Here is a 26,355-nt window from a genome sequence, read left to right as displayed (position 1 = left end):
AAGAATGTTAATTGCCCCTGACTGTTCAAAGTAAATTACTTATTGATTGCTCTCTTGACTCCTCTTCTGTACTTACATACCCTTACAAATCCTTTTATCTCTGGCTCTGTGTTGGAACATTTCCTCTCCCCCAGGCCCCCGGTGTCGTCATGCAGGCTAACCACCAGTGCGCGGACCACTAGCCAACCTCATTAACCAAAGTGATTAGTTGGGTTGTTTGCCCCTTTCTTTTTATTTTTTCTGGAGTGCATTGTAGAGGACCTTTGGAGAATCTCAACTCAACACAGTCTCTTTGCCTTTACTCACACTCTCTGCATGTGTCTGATTCATTCAATTATGAATTCTGCTTCTCTGTCTGACACAGCTCTTCTCTCTAATTCCCCTTATGTCTTGTCACAACAGCCCCCCTCCCGCCGCCAGCTTTCTCTTATTTATTTCCTTTCTTGTTTTCCACACATGTAAGCACACATAGTTCTATGTACAATTGCACACATGCACTTTTGCTCGTTCATCTACTGCTGTAACAAATGAGAGACTTGCAGAGAGCAGATGAATAAAACCAAAGGTTGTGTGTGGTAAATTGATGACGGTGAATATAAAGGAGATGCAGTGCAGACAGGAGCAACATCATTATCCCCGTCTATTGATTTTCTCCCTCCACAGCCAACAGGATAAAGCCACCTTGTATTTGAAATGAGCTATAAACAAAAGTACTGAACATGATATAACGGTGTATATGTATATTCTGGTCTGCTCCCCAGATGTCAAACCCCACCTGGATTACAGTCTTAACTTGGGAAAAGGAGAGAGGATTTGGTGTACGTTGTCTGTAAACATCTGTGTACACATTTTGCAGTAGTGGTTAGTGTAATAGTGTGGCTCAGGCATATAGCCTGTTCTCAGATATGTTCTAATAAAAGTCCAGGATCCATCATCGTTCTCTCCACTGTCATATTCCGAGAGGGTCGATGCTGCCCGCTTCACTGTCAACAAGTCCAGAAAGTCCTTCATCCAATTCTCAATACTGAAGCAGTTTGGCTTGCGCTCTTTCGGTACACTTCACTGATAAGAATCCCAATATAATGATGCATTGTTTAAGTGATTACTGTATATGTTCTACCTTGGTGCTTAAAAGAAACAGTGTAGCAATGACCACATCCCAAAAACCTTTTACTAAGGGGCAGTGTGACAACAGGTGACTGAGTGTCCCTATTTCTCCACAGCCATAAGTGTGACAGAGAATTGTCCATTATATATGGCGTAATATACGCCCTGACCCTGTGCATAATATAGATTTGTAGTATTTTGTATCTTACACATGGATACGGCTGTGGTGATTTTTAGGACACTTCCATTGTGCTGAGGTCAACACGCAATTATTTTCCCCCATTTCTGTTTAATAGGGGTTAAGTTGTCTGTACTGTAGCATCAAGGGGCAGAAGCTTATACAGTTCTGAGACAGTTCTCTTCCCTAAGACAATAACTTCAGTTTGCTATCTAGGTCATAATTAAACACTGATATTGTTACTCCCCAATTTAGATGTTATGCCAATTGATTCCTGTGTGTTTTCCCTGCTTTGTATCCTACTGACTCACGTGCCAGTGAGCAGGACATACAGTTGGAGGCCATCGATATTGTCCTTTTCTTTTTGCTGAGGTTTGCGTGATCTGCGCAAAACCCCTTTTGGTGTTTTAAACATTATGTTATAATTTAGCTATTGAAAAATAGCAGATCTACAAGCCACCGAGCGGCGCGCTACGAGCTTGTAGGTCTGCTATTTTTGAAAAATCGTGAAAATATTTATTTCAGAAAACTGGAGGATTTAGAAGGATTAAAAAAAGATTTGAGGTCAGGCCTAAATGGGTCAAATGATAAGGGACAATATCGGTGGCACCCAACTGTAGTCTTCGTCCGACTCAACACTGCTGACAGGTACCGCCCCAGCCCTTAGGAATACAATCGCGTGCAATGGCAAATACCTCCCTGTGTGTCTCCCGTTCCGGCGTTCACTGAACACGTGCCAGTTGTGTTCGTATTGACACTAAAGTGGATTCGAACCGACAACCTCTGCGGTGGTGGGCAGGCACCATACGTACCACTGTGCCTCCCAATACGTTCTGATTGTGATAGTAGAGTAGTATATATGATATCAATCCCTTGAATCCAGTTGTACCACAGAGGTTTGCTCGGCTAAAAAAGGGCTCCCTCTGTCATTCTTTCCCTTCTACTTTTCCATTACATGACCCATGAATGATTCAGAAGCCACCGTGTTTGTTCCAAATAGTCATTCATTTTTCATATCAGCGTTATCCCTCAAAAACCTCTGCCTGTCCTGAGCCACCCTGCCCGATCACCATCGGATTTCTCATCATTGTAGGATGAAGTGCCTCGTCTGCGGTTTTTATCTGACCTGCCCGAATGCATGAATTCATAAATTGTGGATATGGCACTGATGGACTCCTTGTTTTTGCTGATGACATTTCCATACGCAGCCAACCGTAGAAAATGTCATTTTCTTTCCTTTTTTTTCCTTTTTCTTTTTTCTTTTAAGCTTGTGGCCATCAGCAGCTTTCATGGTAAATAAACAGAAATGTTCCATATAAGGGGGAAACCCTACAAGTACAACAGTGGAATCTTTGGTATACTGGCTGTCCCCTTATATTTTCCAACAGACTGCCCAGATAAAGTACATATGGTGTTAACTATTATAGGTAACTACATTAACTATACCTAAGGTTTGCCAAATTATAGAAAATGTGCCCTCTGGAAAAGCAGCCATTTACTTAGTGACTATCAAATGGTATTCTATTATCATGCACTCTGTGCCAGAGAAGGGAAACAAATCTAACTGCAAGTTGATCCACAGAAGTTCGCCCATCTTCATAAATAGACCATTTTTGCTTTAGGTTAAATTGGGACACCCTGGCCTAGAATGTCCCTTGGGGCGCACCCTCTAGTCCAGGGGTTCTCAACGTTTTTGGCTGGGGACCCCCGGAAATGCTTTGGCCATGTCTCGCGACCCCCGCCCCTCCCCACCACCAATACAAACTGACTACAAAAATAACCTTAATAATAGAGAAATACACCATGTACTATGTAAACTCTTAATTTCCATTTTCCAGCCATTGAGTTGCAAAAACAAAGTGGCTGTCATGGCAGAGTAGGAATTTCAACAGGGGGTAAAAAATAAAAGGTAAAATCTTGTTGATGGCTCCATCTGTATGGGAGGGCCTTAGGCATTTAAAAAAAAAGAAAATAATTTGGGGACCCCCCAACATAATTTGGTGACCCAGAGGGGTCGCGACCCACGGGTTGAGAACCCCTGCTCTAGTCTACAGTACACCAGCCATGCAGTGCTGTTGCTGCCATCTATCTATTTCCCACGATTCCCTGGACGCACTGATATCCCTCCAGCCTGGTGATGATAATCATCTGCCCAGCAGCTTTCCTTGTTTCCAATCTAAGCCCGTGTCAGGCCTGCCTGTCGTTCCCCTCTATTCAGAACTGTGCCAAGTGAGAGTGGCTACCTCCATTTGGCTAAACGTTTAAACGTTTTTAATCTTGTATTTTTCCCCCTAAGAGCTGCAGAGTTTAAAAGGAAGTTCTTTCCTTTTTTCTTTACACTCCTGACCTCTTCCACTGATCTCAATTCAATGTAGCTATCCCTCTTTCCCTCTTCCTCTCCACATGTCAAGCAGTATATTACCCCTGTTGCTGCTATCTGTCTAGTTCCCCTTAACCCCATTTTTGGGTTATCTTACTTATCTGTACCCGATAGTGCTCAGCCTCCCCCCCCCCCCCCCCCCCCACACACACACACGCACGCACGCACACACGCAAACACGTAGAAGAAATAGCTAAACATAATTTTCATAACATGCACATGGCACACTTATGATTGATTGACTGATTTCCTTTTATGGTTGTTATTATCTTGAGGCTCACAGGTTCATCAGAACCACCACAAAGAATTTGAATGCTATAGAACTAGTCAGTGCAGTGCAATTTCTGGGCAGTGCCTCTGGATATACGGTAATCCTCGTTTGTTAACAAAGGCAGGAGACTGTAACGAACAGCAGGGGGCCACGAATCCTTGGAAACCACAAACTGTTTTGCATTCCGGAACTGGCTGCAACTGTTTATCACACCAAATGTATTATTAATTTCTAAGCCTGCAAAAATATTGACCCCGGTGCTTGTCTAACCTAATCATGTTTATTTTATCTTGCCTGTAGCGTGTAAATCATGCTAAATCAGCTTTAATAACACTGGAGTTGAGTTTGTCAACACTGCAGTCGAGGTAGTACCCATTGGGTTCAAGGGCAAAATAATCTTTTATTTTATTGCTTTTTTTGAATTCCCGCTTTGCTGGTTTGCATGCATGAATGAGCCTGTGTGTCTGTGAGCGCTTGTGATCTTATCTGATGAGGCAAATAATTGGAATTTATAGTCGGTAATAGATAACATGGCAATACATCCAGCCAACTCATCGTGGCCCATAACCCATCATGGCCATTACATTCTTTTTTCCTTTCTTATAAATATTTGATAATATTTAGTTATTTTTTATAACCTTTTTTGTTTTTGAAAATCTGCACCATTTACAAAGATCTCTGTCCACACGACAACGTAGCTAAGTGGCGAAGCCAGAGATCTCTGTCCACACGACAACGTAGCTAAGTGGCGAAGCCAGGCAAAAACTCTGTTTGTCTTGTCCACACGGGGACACATAAACAGATTGTGTAGATTTAAAAATAAAATCTACACTGGGGCTGGAGTTTTTTGTGCCAAACGCATATAAACATTTTTTTTTAATTGCCTGCTACATGTTGACAGAGCCTAAGACCAACACGGATATTATATGCAGGATTAATGAGACAACTCTCTAGAGTGTGTAAGGAGGTCCTTTATACAATCACCTCTGTCGATCGCAAAGTAGTGGAATTTCACTTTATATATGTGTGTGTGTGTGTGTGTGTGTGTGTGTGTGTGTGTGTGTGTGTGTGTGTGTGTGTGTGTGTGTATGTATATATATATATATATACATACACACACACACACACACACACACACACACACACACACACACACACATTCTTTATTACAACGTTTCGACCCTTGTGGGTCTTCGTCAGGTAACCATGCAGAATACCTGACGAAGACCCACAAGGGTCGAAACGTTGTTTAATAAAGAATTTTCCTGGGAGCAGAGAAACAGTGTGCGGACATCCCTTCCTTTTCATTGTACGTATATTTTTGACCAGCACCTGTAGAATGTCTGGAGATGTGCGTGCTTCCTGTTGGATCTCTAAAGCTTTACAATTTACAGCATCAAGACGTTACAAAGTGTGCTGGGCAAGTTCTCTTGCAAATTTTCTTGCCTAGCTGCAGCCAAATATGTTAAAGTGATCGCGTGATTCTTAAATGATTAGTTATTTTACACATAGTCAGTATGACTCAGTAGTCACTGCCATATGGTATAATGGGCATGGGTGGTGCAGTGGTAAACGTTCCTGCCCAACACCACAAAGGTTGTGGTTTGGAATCTACTATGGTGCCCCTACCGGCGGCTATAGGATGCCAGCATGCCCCACTATGGCAGCTTTGAGGCCTCCCGTCAACTCTGGGTCTTTGGTGTCATTCTAAAATGTTGGCCTGTGTTCAGCAAACTGTCTGCCATCCTGCACATATAGTAGCACAGTGGCTGTCATGGCAGATTAGGAAGTTCAACAGGGGGTCAAACGAAAAGGTAAAATCTGGTTGATGGCTCCATCTGTATGGGAGGGCCTTGGACATTTATATGGAGCTACCTATGGGTCGGACTAATAAACAAGTAAAAGCCAGTCAGAGAGACGTTCCGATGGCCCAGGACACTGTATCACTCCAAGCTCTTGGCTGTCTGTGCTGTCCAAAGTGACTTAAAGGCTTTATCCTAGCAGCTGCCCAGGCAGAACTAATGTCCCGCCTTGACACATTCAGAGACAATTCAGGTTAAGAGTCAGAGTCTCAGAGGCACTACACACAACCCAGCCAGGAAATCTAAATCTGCAGGCAAGACTGCTGCTTCCTCTTCCTTAACTTCTAACTTTTGTCCCAAAGCTATCAATACAACCGGCCAGCGAAAACACAAGGATTTACTTCAGTTCAAAATAGAGCGACTTAGCTTATTTATGTTTTTTTCTTCGTGCTGAAATGGCCTTCGTTTCAAAAAGGTTTTTTTTTTCTTTGGTGGAAACAAATGGATAGTATGCCCTTGGAGAGGCAGAAAGTCACCAATCCCTATGTGGTTACACATACACATCTGATTAGGAACTTGTTAATGCACTTCAATGGGCAATGTGTAATCTTTAGGCTATCCATTTGAATACATTAGTGGATGCTTATTCACATAGTAGTTTAACCACTACCTACTGTAAGTAATATTCCTACTGTGGATCTAGCCCTAAAATAACCTGGACACATCTGCATTAAATATTGTGAATAATGTTTGAAATAATTTCCTTATATGTGAATGTGCCATTATGCCTGAGGTATCCTGTTTACTCTGTGATGGACTCATGGACTTGTATGTTTACAAACCTTCAAGGACAGAGTTTTATAGAGTTTTATTAGTTTTATTAGAGTTTTATATATGCTGGTGCATAGCAGCAGCTAATCTTCCTGGGGTCCACACAGAACATAAAAACATGACATTCGACATGAATGACATTACAGGACAATGATATATAAATAAAATAAAATAAAATAAAAAATATTTGATCAACAATTTCCTCATCCACCTTCTGATTCCCCATTTTCTTAGAAGAGAAAAAAGCATATAATTATATCTACCTCAGTTACATATTAGCCTTCCATTCTCCTGGGGTAGAAAACAAAAGTAGAGATACAAATTGAAAATATTATCCTAATCATGATCATGACGTGTGTGTGTGTGTGTGTGTGTGTGTGTGTGTGTGTGTGTGTGTGTGTGTGTGTGTGTGTGTGTGTGTGTGTGTGTGTGTGTGTGTGTGTGTGTGTGTGTGTGTGTGTGTGCAACAGGCCAACAGCATGTGCACCAAGGCCCGCCCCCACTCGATCATGATTGGAGGAAGGCCTCTCTCATCCTGATTGGATGAAGGCTTTGCCACCAAAACTGAAACTAGGGTTTTTTTTTTACCCCAGGGGCTCACTGGGGACAGGGAGGAACTCCTTATATGGTCAGCACACTCTATAGTAGGGAGGAGTGATATTTAGATTAAGTCAAATCACTGAATATACCTTTAACCTTAAAACTTCATAATGAAATTGTCATATAATTCTTAATATTGTAAGCATAATGATATTATTGTAGCATCGTGATACTTGGCCATAACTCCCTCCTCTGAGGGAGCTACCTTTGGTGAAGTGGGTTGTTGCCCTGACTGGTGAACCATGGGTTCAATCCTGGCTTGGGGTGATGCACTTCTTGGCCGTTGTTGTCATGATGAGGTTGTGCAGCCTATATATTTTGGTTCTTTGATTTTGTATATAGGGCTTAAATTAGTCCTTTAGTGGCAATGTGTACCAATATGATGTTTTAATGCAGATCGATAACAATAAGGCAACATAATCCCATAATAATTGAATAAGTGTGGAAAAAATCATTGGTTTGTGGTCAGATTGACTGCTTAATGAACAGTAAAGACATCAGGAGTAGGTTAAACCTGGCTGTTAGCCTGGTCCGGAGCAGGCTAAGTCCACAGCATTAGTTTCCATTATAACTTTCATGAAACGGAATCAAGCCTCAACATATCCATGTTAACTGGCTAAATTAATCTGGCAAGATTAACCAGCTTTCATGAAAACCGGTTAATCGCTGATCCAGGATATATTAAACCAGGATATCTGTTAAATCCCGGTTTAATCTCTAATCTAAATTTCGCGAAACAGTCCCCAGGATGATGGAGACTGGTGTTTGGATTGCGGGGGTCCCGAGACATTGCCAAAGCATTTGCGGGGGTCCCCGGCCAAAAACGTTGAGAACCCCTGCCCTAGACCACTGATTACCAATGTTTTGACCAATATTTTGTCAAAAACATCAAACATTGTCTAATACAAACTGTGGTGTGTGCGCGACATGAAAAGGCTAATGGTTGTGCTATGGTTTTATTTAAAATATATTAACATATTATGCCAATATATGGCAAGTATATGCAGAATATAACCTATACTGCAATATGTGCCATATTCAGGTTCATATATGTGGATAAATAGCAAATGTATGTCTATATAGCTTACGCAATTTATATTTCCATGTGGGGGGGGGGGGGGGGGGTCCATCAGCTAGGTCAGGAAGTAACAGTGGGTGCATGGCCAAAAAGGTTTGGGAACCGCTGGTCTAATACATTTGATACAATACGAAAGAATAATAATATAGTAAATGCATTATAATGTGATGTGAGAGTGCAGGCAAGCCAACATCAACTCGGGACGCCTGGATTGCTGCCCTCCACACCCTCCTGTCTAACATCAGGGTCTTTAGATCTACAGTGTTGTTTGCTCTGCAGTTGCGCCACAGTGTCTGTCTACACGCCTATTTCCACCCCTACAGCTGCACTTTAGGTTGGCTCCCACAGTGTCACTTTCCCTCGCTGCCAGTTCCTACTGGCCTGGCGTGGTGCCCTGCCAGCCTCATCCTTCTCTCTCTGACCGTGTCTGTGACCTGCAGGATGCCTCCGTCCGTAGAGGTTCATGTTTCTGATGTAGTCCACCCAAGTGCCATTAGTATCTTGTGTAGGGGCCTTTTCCTGATGTGCTGTGAGCGTCCATATTCACGGACAATGATTCATGAATGCACATGCTCTTGACTCACAAATGTCAGAGCATCTTATGTATTGTTTAATTGTACTCAACTACTACATGTACAGTATATAATATATTGTATTCATGCATACTGGCTAGCTGTTCTTCTGTCATCTGTGCACGTAGCCTGACATAGATCTGCAGATGGATGTCAGCCTTCATATTGTAGTTGGTGCAGTAATACCACCATCAATACTTCATATTGTAGTTGGTGCAGTAATACCACCATCAATACTTCATATTGTAGTTGGTGCAGTAATACCACCATCAATACAGATGGATGTCAGTCTTCATATTGTAGTTGGTGCAGTAATACCACCATCAATACAGATGGATGTCAGTCTTCATATTGTAGTTGGTGCAGTAATACCACCATCAATACAGATGGATGTCAGTCTTCATATTGTAGTTGGTGCAGTAAAACCACCATCAATACAGATGGATGTCAGTCTTCATATTGTAGTTGGTGCAGTAATACCACCATCAATACAGATGGATGTCAGTCTTCATATTGTAGTTGGTGCAGTAATACCACCATCAATACAGATGGATGTCAGTCTTCATATTGTAGTTGGTGCAGTAATACCACCATCAATACTTGCAGTGCAATAATACTGCCGGGTTATTCAGATGTCCTTTTGCAGAGAGGTCACCATACACGTCTTAACAGAGAGGTCACCATACACGTCTTAACACATTAAGCCAGGCTTCTCTCACCTGTGAGGTCATCATCATCATCATGTGATTATATTGGTATTTCTGACAGGATGAATAACGGCGTATCCTTGTAATCGGGGTCCCACATCCAATATTGACATTAATAGACTTCGCTGCACACAAGTTCATCAGCAATCCCATCACAACCTTATCAAGCATTATGGTCTGACCGCCTCACAATCAAAAACTGCAGACGCAATATTTTTTTTCCCATCGTCAAAAACCATTGCTTGTGGGGGTTAACGAGTACTGCCATTCCATCACGCTGACAACCAAGCAGGACAATCCACATGGGACACTTTAATTGTGCACTCGATTTAAAACTCGTGACCTTGTGTGTTGTGCTGACGAGGCGGGATTTTCTCCCAGTTGTCTGTTCCATACCACACTGTCCGCCACAATTACGGGGCCTGCTCTAACAGAAGATCTCATTATACGTTTGTATGGGTGGCATGTATATGCTATCCCTCACACTAAATGCACGTGTGTATGTGGATGTTGGGATGGCTCTCAGTTTTAATATTTGCAAAATGCTAATTGTTAAGGTATTTCCAGAAGGTTCAACTATTTCCTGTTTGTGTCTAGTCGTTTCTTGACACAGAGAATAAGGCTTGACAATATTAAATGTAATACTCTAGTCTCTGCAACCTGCAGTGACACTTACTTGACTATAAGCAGTCAGTTTAGCAGCCAGATTGCTCGGCTAACTAGCAGTATCTTCCATTACTGTGTGTGTGTGTGTGTGTGTGTGTGTGTGTGTGTGTGTGTGTGTGTGTGTGTGTGTGTGTGTGTGTGTGTGTGTGTGTGTGTGTGTGTGTGTGTGTGTGTGTGCTGTATACGAGGGATCATGTGCGCGCACGCCCAGGCATGCACATTTGTTTTGTGTTTTGGGCTTTAGCTGAGTCGTAGGGCTGTCAGCGCAGGCACCTGTACACAGTAATAGGGGGAGCCAGTGGTATGATGAACTGCAACAAGAGCAGCCGCTGGCAGTCACCTTGAGACAAGGGTCACACTCCAGCCTCGTAATCCATAAAGCAGCCATAATAGGCTGTGTCTCCTCTGCCAGACACGACCCGCTTTTACAACAAAGTAGAACAACATAACCTGTCGGCACGTGACATTCATGCACCGAAGTGAAGTGACCGTGAATACTTACTGAATGAATACTGTGGCCTGTGGCAGTCCAGACAGATGAGATGAAACGTCACAAATGACAATCAGCTAGACATTAGTGCTTACATTGTGAGATCGACATACAGCACATACATAGAATCACTTGACGTTAAAGATATGCAGTTTTGCAAATAAAAGTTGTGTCCGTTTAATCACAATGTACAAGGTTGCTTTTACATTGTAATTATTGTAAATGTCAACACAAGGAGGTACAGATGTACTATAGTCTCATGTTATTTTTTATCTCTGCTGTAGCATTCTTCAAGGGTGATGAAACTCCCAATTGTGTTTCCTTGCTCACCCAGTAGTTTAAAAATCACACCCGTGTGAAGTGAGTGGTGCAACTCCATGTGGGGGTCCCCGGGGGGTCCCCGGAACATCCAGACCCCCAGGAACGTGCCCAGGGGCCGGCCCGGTTCCGGAGAGCCACCCGCGTCCGAAATGGTTGAGAAATGAGAGTTACTGTACCGTGTGGGGGTCCCTCTACTGTACTGTACTGTCACTGTACTGTAATGTAACACCCCAAATCATCATATATACAATGTGTGTGTGTGTGTGCGTGTGTGCGTTCGTGTGCGCGCACACGCCGGTTATCCCTTGGTTCGCACAATGATGTTAAAAAGTAGTTTGATCCGTTGGCCGCGTCGTTACCCGTTCATATGACCGGTAGCGCTCGCTCTCTTTGACTTTATTAAATTTCATCAAAGTAGTGTTGGATGGTTTGACTTGACGTTGGTTTGCTAGCTGAACTTGAAGTTCAGCTAGCATCCCGTTGGCCGCGTCGTTACCCGTTCGTATCACCAGCAGCGCTCGCTGTCTTTGTCAACAAAGCATTCTTTTTTGCCTTATATCACTTTAACACCACACATACATTTCAGTGTATCAGGGTCTGCACCCCAACTTCCAATGTTCACTGTTGTTTTAGAGTAAGACTCTTTTGGCACTGACGGTTATCCTATAATTAACTGTAATGCTATTGTTTGGCCAGTGTTTGAGACTCAAAGTCTCATTCTGTGTCATTTATCCAAAATCTATAACCGACTCATATACAGTACAGCGTTAAGACACCAACACTATAAAAGGCTATTATGGAGATGAGGACATCGTTATGGAATAGAGACGGAGGCGGGGTTAGAGAAAAGAAAGATGAGAAAAGGATGTGTACAGATGCCAATACAGTTGTGTATATAAAGGGAAATAGTGAAAGACCACTTTTGGACGGGGGAGATAGATATGCTGGAAGAAGGGGAGAAAAGATAAATTGGTGTCAGTCTAATTGGTCTAAAGCTGTCAGGCAGCCTGCTACTAAATAAGCTCTGTGACTCTATTCCTTACACCGCCCCCATCTCCTTCACCTTCCTCCATCTGCCTTCACCCTCTTTTGCCTCCCTCTCTTTGGGTACGGAGACTCCATTCTGCCCCGCAAATCAAATCATATTGTCATTTTTCTATCTCGTCTCACTTTCTCCACCACTCCCTCCAACTCGGTCACCGTCAAGTCTCACTGCTCATTCTTTCCATTCCTGTCTCTCTCCCTCTGTCACCCCTTCTCTGTACCTCTCTTATTCACTTTCCCCTCTTCACTCCTCCTATCACTCTTCCACCCTGGCAAGGAAGGTGCAAGTGATGCAATCGTGGATGGAACGGAAGTTTGATGGGAATCTTTTTCCCATTACCTTGACTGTAATCCCATCACATTGGTCAGAGACCAGTTGATGGTCACCATTTTCACATCATTTATGAATGTATTGAGTATTGTTTCTTGTTTTTCCTGCTTTTTTATTATTCATGTATAGCACCTCTTAATGAAAATAATGATAGATAAAGGCTTCCTTATTTATCACACATTCAACACTAGGGATGGAGCTCGTTAAGGTTTTATTGATAACGATCACCTTATCGAGCAGGCTTATTGAGCCGGGTCCTTATCGAGCCCACTATCGAGCATTTGCTATTATTTTGTGGAAAGAACAGAACCTTATTTTTATTGGCCAGTTGTGAGAGTTTGTATGCCAATAAACAGTTCTAAGGTGTATACACATTACACACACACACACACACACACACACACACACACTAACACACACACTGACACACACACACACAATATGCATATTATATATATGCTTATTATATTTTAATAATCTTTTCTTTATTTTAACCAACCAAGACATCCCTTTGCACTACATTTTACTATAGGCCTTATACAGTACCTTTCTAACAGACAGAGGGAACTGTTCATTGTGTACCGTCACTTTAAAAGTGAAATGTATACATCATCGTACGGCGGTGTCGCGCACCAAAATAGCCAATCTACAAGCTCACAACGTGCCTGGTTGCACCGCGTTGTGAGCTTTTAGCTCTGTCTTTTCAGCAACGATAGACTGAGAAGTTGCACATTGAATACGTCACGTATTATGTGAGACTATTCAATCGATTCGCGGGAGATACAGTATTATAACTCTATGGCAGGGAGATTTGAGTTTCCCAAACGTATTATTATGAATTGGATTAATAATTTATGGCAACGTCTTACCGTGCTTGCCTTGGGCAGCAAGCACGGTAAGCACAACATGCGTTGGGTAGAAGAGGAGGATGGTTGTTCCGCTGCAGCAGCTGACGGCTCCCGTGTTGTTTCGACTCGGTGCAGACATGCAACGGTATCGCATTTGGGTTTAATACAATGCATTATGGACAGATGTCTATGCATTGTCGAAATGCTCCCTTTCGTGCATGCAACAACTGTGGTAGGCTACATTATAGAGCACTAAAGTCCTGACGTCACTGTCAGTAGAGGGCGTCAGTCCCCAGGTTCATGTATTTTTTTATTTGCATTGTAATCTCCATAGGGGGATTTTAGATCGCCTCATATAAGAACTGTGTTTGAAAAATAAACCGATCACCCCGGCCTTTTCACTCATATGGATATGAAGCATCGACTGAAGGTGGAAATGTACAAATATACCCAAAGAGTAACAAAATAAGCGTTAGAAACGAGCCAAACAACCCAGAGACTACATTTCCGGGTAGGTGGGTGGCTGCATCTGCCCGTCGCACAACAGAAACTGAATGTTAATTACGTTTATTTAAATTTTATTGATATTTAATGTTTCGTGGTTAGTACGAGTCGAGTCACCACCAGCTGAGCTTACGTCAACGAGGAATCTCAGGAACGCAATGTGTTGACAGCTGGGCATGACGTATATTAGCAGCGACATTGCTTTCATATGTAGTTTCAAGGCTTTTGCGGCCACATTAATTCCATTTTCTCCAGAAAATATGAATGGAAATCATTAACGACGCACAGCCACTCCCCTGACAGAAAGGCCGGGGTGGACGGTTTATTTTTCAAACACAGTTCTTATATGAAGCGACCTAAAATCCCCCTATGGAGATTACAATGCAAATAAAAAAATACATGAACCTGGGGACTGACGCCCTCTACTGAAAGTGACGTCAGACTTCGGTGCTCTATTGCATTTAGCTCCCCTCTCATTTAGCGTTTGGCTCGACAAGCCAAACGCTTATTGATACTCGGGTCTCGATAAATGCTGAACCGGGTTTGTAATGGACCCGATTTTCGGGCTCCATCCCTATTCAACACTAGTCTCTCTGTTTATAGCAGACATCCAACACACAAGGAAATGTCTGTCTGTGTGGGTCGGTCGACAATGCCCATGTGAAATTTCAGATCAACTGGTCAAACGACTTTGATTGGAAAAATTGATTGGAATGGATGAGGGCTAATTGAGTGACTGAGATATTGAGTGACTGAGATAGATGGACTTGGAGTTTTCTCTATATTATAGTAGGATAGGAGCGAGCACAGTACTGTTGAGCAGGGTGCCACTGCCAGCACAAGTTCAATGTCACTGAAGTGGAAAAAGTTTTACCTAGTAAGGCAGCTTTGCTCGTGGCAACCTCATTCCTTCCCATTTGGGATGTGTCGTGTACACCGCTGAAAGAAATGCCTTTCATCTTTTAAAAGGGTTCACATACAGGCATGCACTCAATCATACATACGCATGCAGTTGCACAGACAAATATACCCTCAGAAATGCACACATACGTATGCATGCAGTATGCAGTGATGCACACATCAACACTAATATACACAAGCATGCCGTGCGCACACACACACACACACACACACACACACACACACACACACACACACACACACACACACACACACACACACACACACACACACACACACAATTGCATTGCATTGCCCTGTCTGAGTGAGTGATCGTTTGGCAAGGAAATCAATGAGTTCATTTTTTTTGTGATAAACTTTATCATTAATAAGTCCATTTAATAAAGCTAACCCAAATGAAACTCTTGGGCTCAACAGTATGATTTGGTCACCAAGCACCTGGGTGTTGATGACCTTGGGGATATTACGGATCCACAGTCCAACAGCAGCCCCTCCCACCTCCAACTCCCAGCCGCATGTCTCTTCTCTTTATGAGCAGCATAACAAGAAGGCCTTTGAATGACTCCCTCCAGGGGATGGCTATGCACATACATCAGAGGGCCCAAACGGAGCAAAACGACTGAATGGACCAGGTCCCTGGGGGAATCCTGACCACAGCCTGATTGAGTTAGATCCTGTGTCCATTGCTGTCGAGTACAACTCTGCAGCCCCACCCTGGCGTGTGTGAACATAGAAACACACACACCCACACACACGCCCCCCCCCCCCACTCCTATGGGGGAATGAACTGCAAACCACTCACCATATAAGATTGCAAGGTTGGGGATTGAATTGTACATGGAACAATCACACCACGGCTCTATATTACATCAGGGACAGACGATCCCCACAGGTATACAAGTGAGTGGATTTGTTGGCCACAGTGGAAATATAGAACACACCATTTCAAGAAAGTAGTCCGATACCTGATCTAATACAATTATTGACACAAAATGTTACTAATCATGGTGCTTATAGTAAGTACGGTACTTAACACTTTTGGACAGCATGTAATAACTCTTTAATTGGTTCATGGAGTAAAATTCTGAAGGATGATGTCAAAGTAAAGCATAGGTCTGCTTTTATAATACATATGTGTGCTTTTCATTGGTTGTGTATAAAATAGCCAATCTATTTTTGATACTTTTGTGCTACACTTTTGTACGAGGAAGTAGGGAAAATATTTACGAAAAAACAGTTGAAATATGGATATACAAGGTTTCCACCTAAGTGGTTAGAATATATACAAAACATGTTTGGGAATGTTGGTTCATTTCAACTACACTGTCATGCACTCACACACTACTGCAAACCTACATAAATGTCAGTGGTTATGATTAAATAAAGGGTCAATTTAAATACCAAAACAAACGCATGGGCATGTGTGTGTGTATACTCATACAATTACCCTCTTGTTTCTTGCATTATGAAACCATCAATCACAGACGAGCTGCATGCCCTGTAAACCTGTGCACGTGAATGCTTTTCCACAAAGCAATCTAGATTTACAGAATATTATTTGTAAAAGTAAATGAGGAACACAAGCGCGAGGTAGAGTAAGTGGCAAGAAATGGATGGTGACACCACCACAAAATAAAGTGTGTGAATTTCTAATCGATGTAATTTTTGCAGCACCTGGCAGGAAGACACCGACCGGGAGACTAAAAGACTGGAACAGATTCCTTCCAGAAGAGGAGAACAGGGCCGTGGCTTCCATTCCAGAAGAGGAGAACAGGGCCGTGGCTTCCATTCCAGAAGAGGAGAACGGGGCCGTGGCTTCCATTCCAGAAGAGGAGAACAGGGCCGTGGCTTACATTCCAGAAGAGGAGAACAGGGCCGTGGCTTCCATTCCAGAAGAGGAGAACAGGGCCGTGGCTTCCATTCCAGAAGAGGAGAACAGGGCCGTGGCTTCCATTCCAGAAGAGGAGAACAGGGCCGTGGCTTCCCTTCCAGAAGAGGAGAACGGGGCCGTGGCTTCCCTTCCAGAAGAGGAGAACAGGGCCGTGGCTTCCATTCCAGAAGAGGAGAACAGGGCCGTGGCTTCCCGTCTTTCCAGACGTCTGCATGATGGTGAGTTGGTGACAACCTAATGAAAGATTATCAACGTTAATGTACTGTCTCAGTGGCAGTACATTTGATACTATTTAGATGTTTCATTCGGGCTGCGTACAATACGCCTCCGGAATACACAATCGGCACATATTGACTGTTCTGTCATGTTGAGACTTTGAGGTATACAATACTGTGCACAAAGTGGCAAATTTGAATTCAGAGAAATTATTTTTAGGGATTAGAGAGATTGTATTTCTTTTTGCTCCTGGATATTTGAAATCCTTTTTGGCACAGAAGTAGCTTTGTAGCCATTCACTGCATGTCAATCACTGACACAATGTTGTGGCTTTAGGCTGGAGAAGCAGCTTTCAGTCAGCTCTATCAGGCAAACAAATATCATTTCAGGATGCAAATGAGCTTCTGATGCATTTTTTTGAGTTCTCCAAATACTGTGCACCCTCCTTCCCCATCAAATGGGAGGAAGGTAGCCTAAATCAAGCAATATAAATGTGTTTTAACCCAAAATTGAAGTAATATAAATGGAAAATAACTCTTCTATTCATTGAATTTGAATAAACTATTAATTTGATAGTTAAAAAAATAGCAAACACATTAGATTTTTGCCTCCAATTTAGCCTACTATTTGATGACTGGGCACACCTGTGGTCAAGCAAGTTGCACGTGTTGTCGTGGAAGCAGCCTAATTAAATGCCTCTGCCATTATAGCAACAGGAAATATATTCAGAGCAAAAAGCCACCTGTTTGTAAATTACTGTGGATAAAAAGTGTCCCTTAACAGTGTGTTAGTTTTCATGTGCCTTAAATGTTTCCAGGCTTAACATCTTTGTCTTTGGAAGTGTTGCTTCTGTGAGATAATGTTTCCAGGCTTAACATAGGTCTTTGGAAGTGTTGCTTCTGTGAGATAATGTTTCCAGGCTTAACATAGGTCTTTGGAAGTGTTGCTTCTGTGAGATAATGTTTCCAGGCTTAACATAGGTCTTTGGAAGTGTTGCTTCTGTGAGATAATGTTTCCAGGCTTAACATAGGTCTTTGGAAGTGTTGCTTCTGTGAGATAATGTTTCCAGGCTTAACATAGGTCTTTGGAAGTGTTGCTTCTGTGAGATAATGTTTCCAGGCTTAACATAGGTCTTTGGAAGTGTTGCTTCTGTGAGATAATGTTTCCAGGCTTAACATAGGCCTTTGGTGGTGTTGCTTCTGTGAGATAATGTTTCCAGGCTTAACATAGGTCTTTGGAAATGTTGCTTCTGTGAGATAATGTTTCCAGGCTTAACATAGGTCTTTGGAAGTGTTGCTTCTGTGAGATAATGTTTCCAGGCTTAACATAGGTCTTTGGAAGTGTTGCTTCTGTGAGATAATGTTTCCAGGCTTAACAGGTCTTTGGAAGTGTTGCTTCTGTGAGATAATGTTTCCAGGCTTAACATAGGTCTATGGAAGTGTTGCTTCTGTGAGATAATGTTTCCAGGCTTAACATAGGCCTTTGGTGGTGTTGCTTCTGTGAGATAATGTTTCCAGGCTTAACATAGGTCTTTGGAAGTGTTGCTTCTGTGAGATAATGTTTCCAGGCTTAACATAGGTCTTTGGAAGTGTTGCTTCTGTGAGATAATGTTTCCAGGCTTAACATAGGTCTTTGGAAGTGTTGCTTCTGTGAGATAATGTTTCCCAGCTTAACATAGGCCTTTGGTGGTGTTGCTTCTGTGAGATTATGCGGTGTGCATTCTTTGCAGACTCGAAGGGCAGCATGTGGTCAGCACACATCCTTGATAACTCAAACATTTGAAACTCCTCCATTGGCCCAAAATAATATAAGGTACCGAGCAAAAAATTATGAATTAACTACAGTGAAGTCAGTTTCTATATTTAAGCTTTAATATGTATAAATGTTTTATAAATATGTATCAATGGTTAATGCATTTGGTTGGTAGCGGTGGTTGCACAGGGATTTTAAACTGCCACCCAGAACATCCAGAATAAATACAGTTTACCAAACATCTGGTATAAACAAATAGCAATTTTATGCATACATGAATAACATACAGTATGTTAAAGCATTATATTGCGAATTGAAAACTATTTAAACATGAAGTAGTAATATAAAAAAACACCTACAAATTAAAAAGCCTAATCACATTTCATCACATTTCAATCACAGCCTAATCGCATTTTGATTGTGCATGCCATTTGTGCGTAATGATAGATGATTGCAGAATTTAAGAACACAGCAATATAACGGTACTGCACAAAAATAGGCACTTAGTTCAGAATAATAACATTGATTGGCTTAGCTTGTCTGCAATAAATCTAAATGTAGGCTACTCACAGTCACAGGTGATGGTGTCCGTGCATGTGGTTAGAGCCAGCTTTGGGACTCAGTGTTGATTCAATAATTTACTGCCGAGACCGTCTTTTGACGCCTTCTGGTCCAAACATAGCGGTTTTTCAGTTTCTGTTTCTCGAAAATAAAAAAAATAGCTGTGTTATGGTATTTTCAACCAAAAGTGTTAACCGCCCATGTTCTACTAGGGGTCATGTCTGTGTTTTAGCGACCGATCCATTGATATCGTTAGCATGAGCTCAAATTAATGTTTTATTAAGCTCCGAACATCGTACTTTATGCTTTTGTGGACATCTTGTAGGGCTGTCACGATTACAAATTTAAGTTGACGATTACACACAATTAATTGCGATTGACGATTTAATTGTGTTTTTGGCATTGAACATATATATATAAAGAAAACATTCCTTTTCAACATTGAAACGATTAGGCAAATTATGACAAAATAATTGCGATTATTTCAAATAATTGCGATTATTTCAAATAATTGCGATAGATGATTATGTAATAATTGTGACCGGCCTAACATCTTGTACAGCCTCCTCATAGAGCTTTCCAAATCGAGTGGTAAGTTACGTTGAAAGGAACAGCTAGGACAATGTTTTCCATGTATCCATGTTTGTGATTATGTGCAGTGGTTTGACCTGCACGCGACACAACCTCGTAGTGATGCTAGTATGGATAGCTGGTGAGAAGTCTCTTTAGGCATCTTAGTTGAATGCTTCATCTACAAATGCATACACATTTTTTGTATTTGTGGTAGGACAACTTGGTGTTGCACAGCTTGAATTTGACCTTGTTTTCATTACTAGTCTCAGAACATGTACCGGTATGCCAATATCTCCATCTTCATAGGGCTGTGTCAAAGTGTGTGAGAGAGAGAGCACACTTGCAGCCATGTTTTTTTTTTCACCAGTATGGCCGGAGGGAAATATATTTTCCGGAATTTGTTAACAAAATGGCCAAAACCAGTAATGCCCAAAGCAAACTTTGTTTGGTAGATGGATCAGAATGCAGGCTGATATTTAGGGTTTTGTTTCTAACAAACTAACTTTAATTGGTTTAGAACTTGGTCATTGGAGAAATCTAAAATGTAAACATTGAAGTCGATATACTGCTGTTTCTTGCTTAACAAACTACTGAATATTGTCATTGACATGCATTATCTTCTGGTCAACAGCCACATCACGCCCAAACCGTCATTATATATTTTTTCACATTAAGATTTTTTTTCTTTATCCCCTCATCCTCCAGCATGAATATTTGATATAGCGTTTGGTAGAAAATACTTTTCCGGTCTGCAAAAATGTCCCTTTTCAGACAAAATGTGCTGCTTTTAACATACAGTAGATACATTACACCTGACACCACCACGGTAGTGCTGGCCCGATCAACCTAGAGGGGAAAAAGGTCTACAAGTGCCTTTTCATAAAATCCCCCATTCCATGGCTACCTTCACCCTTAACACCCTCCCCTTCCCCCCGATCAATAAATATGCTATTTCAAGTCATGATGGGAAAATCAATCTAGGAGACTACACACACACACACACGCATGCACGTGTGCACGCACACACGCACACACCCTCTTGTCTGGATTCCTCTGTTGTGCCTCCAAGGACCAGTTGTGAAAGTGGAAAGTGTTTTTCAGTGACTGCTCTGGATGCAATTGAATGGGGCGATTAATGAAGCTTGACAAACATAAGAAATGTGTTGCACAGGAGAGCAATGGATGCTGTTTGAGACTTTTTATTTGCAACAAATTTCACTCACCTCAAAAACAAAAGGAGGCAAGAAAAAAGGTTTGAGCTTGAGGCAGCATGATGAATTGATGAAGACTTAAAAATAGAAAGGAAACAACTTTACACTTTCCTTTTGAAATGGTTTCTTTTGATGCTATTATAAAAAAGTAACTTTGTCTTCAGGGCACTGAAATAGCATTCACGCTATAATACAGTGTTAAAGTACAATCTTTGTTTTAGCAGTATACCTTTTACCAATACTGCATGCTGTGCTTCTATATGATTGTGTTGTGTGGGTATCATTTTTTTATCGACCACTAGTTGAGGAACAGTGCACTAAATGACCTGGTGGCGTATGATGACGCGTCAATGTTGTTAGTTGCTGGGAAGTCTTCCACAGAAAATAGTTAGAATCTCAAGAAGGGACATATTGCCTGGTTGAATCACGATTATTAGGAAATTACTAGTAATTACTAGGAATGACATGCATACGATCTGGTCACCCCAGTAAGGTTCAAAGTAAAACTATTTAGGACGACCGTCGGGCCGATTGTACTCTATGGCTCTGACACTTTCAAAGAAACTAGAGAAACGACTGGATGGCACTTACACCCGCCTTCTAATCTCTCTTGGAAGAGCCATCCGTCGACTTCTCTAATATACGGCAACCTTCTCCCTTCTACTCTGGAATCTTGCCTCAAAGCAGACCAGAGGTAGAAAACTGTCGTTCCATGATGTCATCGCTAGGGACACATGCATCAGTAAGCAGGAACTGGGGATGTCAATGAAGGACCGGGAAGTCTGGCGTGGTATTGTGAAATCTATGATTTCAGTCTTTATTTAGTCTTTTCCACACCCATATCCCCCGTCCCAACAGTGGTCCCCTCCCCACGTTTATTCTTAGTCAGGGTGGTGGTCCCTGGTTCTTAATCGGTTAATAACCCCTGGTCTAGGGCATTGAGCATGTAAGGACAGTTTCATTGTTAATCTTAACAATTTGAATGCTGGCCATTTTGAGCAGAGCTATTCCGCCTGTGCTAAAGGTGATGCATTGAACGAAGGACCTTGTCTGAGGCCCACAGTAAATGTTCTCTTATAGCGAGAATCACATACCTCAAAAGAAAGCGTAACTTGTCCACTCTAATTTTTAAAACAAATTGTGATTTTACCATCTTCCATTCTGGAGATATGCACCTTTATGTAACACCTGCTTTTGTAGTAGCGTACTCTTCGTGAACAGAAAGCCTAATTAGAAACGGTTTTATGAGACGCTTATGAGACGCTGTCTGACATAAAAACTCGGAAAGCCGTGCTCGCGCTGTGAGTTCCCTCCGAGGTGGAACGACTGTTTTGAGGCGGTTAGTATTACTGCCAAACAACACAACACATTTGCCATGTTCTATCTGACCGGCGTTGATCATCATGATAAAGAAATAACCGCTCGCACAGGCGATACAATCCGTGCGTTTTTAGTTTGAATATGAAGAAAATAGGAGAGAAATCTGACGAAGAGACACTGACGTCACACTCGGATCAGATTACACACACAACCCCTCCGTTGAAAGTCACATGAGAGGAAAGAGCCCTCCCCTCCCTGAAACAAAGAGAAACAGAAGACTGCAGCGACACGATTGGCTTGGTTATGAAGCCATTTCTTTGCCCCGAGTTGCATGAGAGTCTCCGAGCGCGAGCAACCTTTGCGTGACAATACGGGGGCTGGGGCTGCCTCTCGTGCTGTTTTCAGGAAGGGAGGGGGAGAGGCATTTTTTTCTTTTTTTTTGGGATCACGTGATCAGAGTGTTGTGCTATCATCCAATGCTAGTTGATAAAGTGCCCGGGTGTGTAGAAAGACGATTGAAAGTAATCAATAAAAACATGCGGTAAACGTAGAAATCCCTTTCCCGCACGTGACGTTTGAGATTTGAACCACGTATAAATCCTTCTCCCGCACGCAACTTGTTAAGTGTTTGCTGTTCTTGTCCATTCTTATAATGAATGACTTGCAACAACAACTTGAAGCTTTAATTCCCAGATTGGTAAGATACAACCAACCAATAGCGAGCACTGAAAGACCTGAAAGCTGTCTTCTGCCAGACAATAGATTTGAGAAACTGGTAGTTGTTTGAGTTGCTTCATAGTCTGGGCAGGTGGTAAGTGGATGGGGATGTATACAAGTGATGATGCTTATGTGGTGATAAATCTTCAGTGTGGAGTCAAACCACTGACTGTATGAAATGGACATCACCATACAATTGACATGTGTGTTGCTGCCATATTGAGAAATAAAGCCTGTGTCACATGAAGCCTGTGATAACAGGACAAGTTCATCAACATTGTCCTATAGTATTTATGATAAGACAACATCTTATCCACTCGCCTAAAGAGAATTTCTGTCTTGGGTGGGGGAGATATTAGGCTTTTGGTCAGCAGGCAGAAGCTCTGAGCCCCTCTGCTACATATGCATCCAAACCTTAAAGCATTACAACTTGATTGATTTATTGAGTATTTTATTAGCAGTTTGATAACAGTACGTCAGTAGAGTAAAAAATACTATGCTCGGTTTGATCCAGGTGCAACTTAAAGCCCCCTCCAAATAACTTGATTTCTTGTTTTACTCCATAATCAACTGAACTGCATATGGTTGCTGTTGTACATTTTCACACTTCTATGGACACAAGGCAGACAATGTTGAGGTTCAAGGTAAAATCCACAAAGCAAATTTGATTTGTAAAGTAATACATATCATACTGTATATAGGCATGTCATAGTGCCACTAGAGCAGTGTTTCCTAATCTGTGTGCCTTTAGTGTGCCGTCTGAAATGCCCAAGTGTGCCGTCAAAGAAATCGAATGAATGTAACACCTCCCTCCCCGACAACAATAGCTGGGCTGCAGTCCATTGACAACTCGTCCATCACGGACACACAGACAATCGCCTGTCCATTTAGTGAAGCTACCCTCGGCCATAGAAATGCTAATTTCAGTCAGACAACTCACGGAATAGATTTAACCAATATTTATTATAGAATGAGAATACAAGTGTGCATAGATATTTATCTTGGCGTTCGGCTCTGCTGCATTTACTCCCTGCTCGGCACGATTAACCATCATAAACATTAAGAGCAGGGATATAGATATACAATGAACCCCCCCATGGGGAACATAAATAACAGAGCCCACCGGTGGTGGTGGGAGCAAACATCACATAACAACCGGGAACCATAGCAGAAGGAAGGCAGGAAGAGCATGCAGACTAGTGAGCTTAAGTAGCCCGCCCAATTGGTCAGCTGACTGCCACATCAGCGAATGACGTGTGGGACTTGCACACACTTATACACCCACATAGAAATTCAGCATGTTAACCCCTTGAGTATAGAATGCGCCTTTGAGCACGGCATGAACTCCCTCGAGTGTGACTGACTGAACTAACTCCGCAGGCTACGTGTAATTTATGGCTTTGTATTGGGCCATCACATCACCTGTACTCGCCTTGCAGCTACTTAAAAAAACAAACACCGCTTTATACCTCTGTGCGCTCCGGTCCAGAGCCTGCTGCTTTTTCTGGCGTCGAACACAGCTGAGGTGACCTATAAACCCACACAGTGTTGCAACAGTGACATGTGGTGGACTTGTAGATCGGCTGGGGCGGAGCTGCAGTGCTTAACTGCACTGCATGTTCGAAGGCACAGGCGCCGCTGTACAACAGAAGCACGCAACAGAAGCCCTTCATGTTAGAAAAACGTTCGCTGTTTCACAATTATTTAAGTTTCCCAAACGTAACTTTCAAGTGAAGTTTATGGAAACTTTAGGGAGGAGTCTTGCCTGACTGCGCTGAACCAACACGTGTGATTCAGCGTGGCCAGATTGCGAGACACAGACAGACAGACAGACAGACAGACAGACAGTGTGCCCTGGCAGAAAAAAGGTTGGGAAACACTGCACTAGAGGTTCGAGGTTGGGGCGGCCTGAACCTCTAGTACAGTGGCTCTCAAATGTTTTCATGTTATGTCAAGGACCCCCAACTTGACACTTATTAGCCTTATTACCCCATTTTAAAAGATTTGCCAGGGACCCCCATAAGAGAAGATGTTTACGGCTCTAGCAGTGATTCTCAACTATTTTACTTTCAATGACCCCCAGTTTGACATGCATTAGGCCTCAGACCCCCATTTAAAGGCATTTCTACCTCTAGGACCACAATTTATATTGTAAAATCAATGTGGTTCCATTTGTACACTCTGAGTTACAGACTTAAAGGTCCATTTGGTTCCTAACTATTTTTTATTTAGCTGGGGACCCCCTGGAACTCCCTCAAGGACCCCTTGGGGTCCCCAGACCCTACTTTGACAACCAAAGTAGTGTACGTAGATGTAACGATGAGCGACGGGCCTGCATGATTGGAGCAATGAGCTCAGTGACATCCCAGAGCATAGATTTGAGGTGGAAAATTACTTTGTAATTTAGGCCCACCCAATCTGAGACCAAATCATGCGGGCCCGTCACTATAGTGGTGCAGGTCGGCATGACCGCGCATAATGATCACTACCAGTGGTGGCACACTGCCACTATTATTCATAGCCTCCTTCCCAAACCTCTCTTCTCCTCTAATGACCCACTGTTGAGACTTGGCTCTGGAGCTGCCAATGTCTACATTGAATATACTTTGGGGGCAAAGCTAGTGTGTGTGTGACAGTGCGTGCGTGACTAGTGTGTGTGTGACAGTGCGTGCGTGACTAGTGTGTGTGTGACAGTGCGTGCGTGACTAGTGTGTGTGACAGTGCGTGCGTGCGGCTCAACATTTCATTGTGTCTTTTGCTCGGTATGTATGTGCACATACAGTATATGTACACCTGTATCTGTAGCTCATGTCTCTTGAGTGTCTGTGTATTTTACATGTCTGCTGTACACTGCATCACTCCACGTGTCAGTCTTGTACATGTCCGTGCTCACCTGCATGTTCTGGTGTGTGCATGTCTGCGTGTGACTGTGTGTCCGTCCATTCACACATGTCTGTGCCTCTGCTTGCTCGCACGTCTCGCCTTTTGCCTTGTCTCCGTAACCCGTTGCCTAGACAACCACACCATCATGTTCTCTGTCCTTTGTCATTGTACAGAGCCATAACAAGATGAAATCACCCTATCTCATCAAAGTCAGCCATACCTGACTGGCACACAGTCCTAACAAAGATCTTCATACTTAATTAATATTGAAAACATGTCCCAAGTGCAACTTCAAACCTGACATTTATGAACCTGTCCTGGCTGTCACATAGGTCACATATAGCCCCATATACAACCCCCCTGGTAATATCTCTTTTGTATTCTGCTGCTCCCCAAACTCTCTTCATTGTCATCGCTACAAGCTGTGACTGCAGGGCATCTATTAGCCTTGCACTCTCCGTAGCCTCACAGAAAGACAATACTCCAGCAAGCACCTCGGGCAATTAACAGAGGGGAGAATAGCCTAGAATGAGTGGTGGGGGGTCTGCAGTGAGTGGGGAACATATGTCAGTTTAGAAAA

At 42.6% G+C, this 26,355-nt stretch overlaps 1 protein-coding gene across 2 annotated transcripts in view; it reads left to right on the top strand.

Annotated features, from left to right (window-relative positions):
- The first annotated feature begins 16,627 nt into the window (after positions 1-16,627).
- The window catches only part of lingo2 (leucine rich repeat and Ig domain containing 2), a 540,448-nt gene continuing 530,720 nt past the window's right edge, over positions 16,628-26,355 (top strand). For both annotated transcript variants that reach the window (XM_079499246.1, XM_079499245.1), the window contains exon 1: positions 16,628-16,760. The gene's annotated coding sequence lies outside the window, so the exon portion shown is untranslated. The remainder of the gene's footprint in view (positions 16,761-26,355) is intronic.

The sequence above is a fragment of the Electrona antarctica genome (genome assembly GCF_951216825.1).
Source record: "Electrona antarctica genome assembly, chromosome: 1".
Taxonomy (NCBI): domain Eukaryota; kingdom Metazoa; phylum Chordata; class Actinopteri; order Myctophiformes; family Myctophidae; genus Electrona; species Electrona antarctica.
The sequence above is the reverse complement of the archived record's forward strand: the minus strand, read 5'-3'. Positions and strand labels throughout refer to the sequence as shown.